General features: G+C 46.0%; 1 pseudogene across 1 annotated transcript; it reads left to right on the top strand.

Annotated features, from left to right (window-relative positions):
* The first annotated feature begins 2245 nt into the window (after positions 1 to 2245).
* LOC104981452 lies at positions 2246 to 3080 on the top strand (annotated as a pseudogene). The gene has a single exon (XR_824375.1). The product of XR_824375.1 is annotated as a ferritin heavy chain pseudogene (transcript).
* The last annotated feature ends 72 nt before the right edge of the window (positions 3081 to 3152 follow it).

Raw genomic sequence — 3152 nt, 5'->3', positions numbered from 1 at the left:
AAACACAATCATGTAAAACTCCTCTTTGCATATGGACAGGAACATGAGCAAATAAAACCAACTGATATGTAAGAGAAGGGAATTTGTGGATGATATTTCTTTTAAGGAATTCATTATTACTGTTCTAATGTTGCTTTTACAGTAAATAAAATTGAGTTTTAAAAGCTCTGTAGAACTTCTGGAGTAAAACTTTATATGTGTGTGTTTTGTCTGACCCTGCAATACTGCTTCCAAGAATATAAGAATATAATTAGAGATAATGCATCAACATATAAGTCTTGAATACTCATCACAGCATTGGAGGAAAAAAATGGAAGACTCTGAAATGCCAAACAAGAGTATTGATTAAGTAAATTATGATATATCCATAACAGGATGCTGTACAATTCAAAATCATATTGTAAAAGAATATTGGTTGGCACAGAAAATGTTAATGATTTACTGCCAAGTTTTAAAAAGAAGACAAAACAAAACCCCCAAAACCCTACAAGATAGTGACTATTTTGGCACTCTTTTTTCTATAGGAAAAACAATGTATGCTATTATAGACATTAAAAAATATTAACAAGGAAAGACAGGTGCTAACATGTTAACAGTGGTCAGTCCTAGGTTGGGAGGCAGGGATGATTAGAAAAAGTTTCTGTATGTTTCCTTCATGCTTTTTTCATGTTTTCCTCCCTTAAATATTAAGAAGGTATAAGGAGGAGGGTTTTATTTCTCCTCCTTTTTTTTTTTTTTAAAATAAAAACCTGCTAACTGCCTGTGTGCCTAGGAAACCATTGCCACCGTTCCCAACATCTCTTATGGCCCCTGAGCTTGGAGAAACCCAGGGAACTGCTCCCAGAGCCAAGTATTCAGGTAATGGTAAAGAGAGAGGACCAGAGGACGGGGAGAGGGGTTGGGCAGGTCAGAGGAAGTGCATCCACAGGCTGGTGGGGACACACTTGGATGCGTGGCTCTGGAAGAGCTCCAGGCTGCTGACCCGGGCTGCTGACAGGCCGTGCTCACAGATGTGTGAAGCTTTAAATGTGAAATGCCCAGCCAACCAGGGGAAGCGGCTCTGTTGGTGCCCCAACCTAATGAAGGCGGCCTTGAGCACTCAGAGCTCATAGACGATCTGTAAATCCAGCAGGGCTCCAGCCAGGTGCCCCCGGCCCTGCCCCAGTAAGGCAGGGGTGAACATGGCAGGTGGGGATCACGTGCTGCAAGCTCAGAGCCCAGGGCCTGCTTCCCTCCTTACAGTCCTCCCCTCCATCCCCACCCAGGGGGCTGGCCATCTAATTTTACAAACACAAAAACAAAGCAATTATGGTGACACTTGTCAACAGAAAGAAAAGCACAACACGAGAGCTGTGAGCTAAATTTTACTTGGGGAAAAATGAGGACTATAGTCTGGGAGACAGTCTCTCAGCTCTGAGGAACTGCTGGGAAGAGATAGGGGTGGAGGTCAGTATATATGTGATCTTGGTGAAGGCAGGTATGTGTAGTCAACCACACTTTTGGGCAGAGTTGCTGCTAGTCACAAGAGAGTTGCTGCTAGTCACTAGGAGCAGATGTCTCCATTAATGATTTTAGTGCTTTTCTAGAAATAATAAGATGCAAGAATTGGCCTCATAAAATCTTTCCAAAATATCTGAAGGCCTGTTCTGTAAGGTTTTCCCAGAGCACAGAGTGCTTCATTCCTAATCTGAGCCCTGAACTCCTTTCAGGGTGTGCTGAAGGTCAGCGAGTGACACAGTGGCTAGTGAACTAATTCTTGTGGGGACAGATGGTAAATGGCAATTTTTCATCCACACACTGAAGAAATATGGAAACAGGAGTCAGATCTGACTCTCAACTTATGTGACCATGAGCAGGTCCATGCCTCAGTTTCCCATCTGTGACATGGGGATACTGATAATATTTACCCCAGCAGGTAACTCTGCATCTTACTAATGAAGACAAAAAATGGTGTAAGAAAGGATATGTGAAAATTCCTTTGTAAATTATGGAAGGCTAAGCTATTAAGAAGAGGTGGCAAGAATACACAGAAGAACTGTACAAAAAAGATCTTCACGACCCAGATAATCACGATGGTGTGATCACTGACCTAGAGCCAGACATCCTGGAATGTGAAGTCAACTGGGCCTTAGAAAGCATCACTACGGACAGTCTTAGCGGAGAGTCGCTGCGGTTTCCTACTTCAACAGTGCTTGAATGGAACCCGGCTGCTCGTCTCCCCCACCGCCCCCCACCCCGGCCGGCCACTCAGAGCCAGCCCTAGTCACCACTTGACAGCGCCCTGCGACCGGCCCAAGGTCCCCGCCACTGCTCCAGCGCCGCTCGGCCGTCGCCGCCACCACCACCACCACCGCCCGTTTTCAGCCGCCCACCATGACGACCGCATCCCTCTCGCAGGTGCGCCAGAACTACCACCAGGACTCGGAGGCCGCCATCAACCGCCAGATCAACCTGGAGCTCTACGCCTCCTATGTCTACCTGTCCATGTCGTACTATTTTGACCGTGATGATGTGGCTTTGAAGAACTTTGCCAAATACTTTCTTCACCAATCTCATGAGGAGAGGGAACATGCTGAGAGACTGATGAAGCTGCAGAACCAGCGAGGCGGCCGAATCTTCCTTCAGGATATCAAGAAACCAGACCGTGATGACTGGGAGAATGGGCTGACTGCAATGGAATGTGCGCTGTGCTTGGAGAGAAGGGTGAATCAGTCACTACTGGAACTGTACAAACTGGCCACTGAAAAAAATGATCCCCATCTGTGTGATTTCACTGAGACTCATTACCTGAATGAGCAGGTGGAAGCCATCAAAGAATTGGGTGACCACATAACCAACGTGAGCAAGAAGGGGGGCCCTGGATCTGGCATGGCAGAGTACCTCTTTGACAAGCACACCCTGGGACACAGTGAGAGCTAAGCCTCAGGCTGGTTTCCCACAGCCACAGGGGTGACTTCCCTGGTCACCAAGGCAGTGCATGCATATTTGGGTTACCTTCATCTTTTCTATAAGTTGTAACAAAACATCTACTTAAGTTCTTTCTTTAGTACCATTCCTTCAAATAAAGTAATTGGGTACCCCCCCCCCCAAAAAAAGAAAGCATCACTATGAACAAAGCTAGTGGAGGTGATGGAATTCCAGTGGAGCTATTT

This window comes from Bison bison, unplaced genomic scaffold (assembly GCF_000754665.1).
Source record: "Bison bison bison isolate TAMUID 2011002044 unplaced genomic scaffold, Bison_UMD1.0 scf7180017864518, whole genome shotgun sequence".
Taxonomy (NCBI): Eukaryota; Metazoa; Chordata; class Mammalia; order Artiodactyla; family Bovidae; genus Bison; species Bison bison.
The sequence above is the reverse complement of the archived record's forward strand: the minus strand, read 5'-3'. Positions and strand labels throughout refer to the sequence as shown.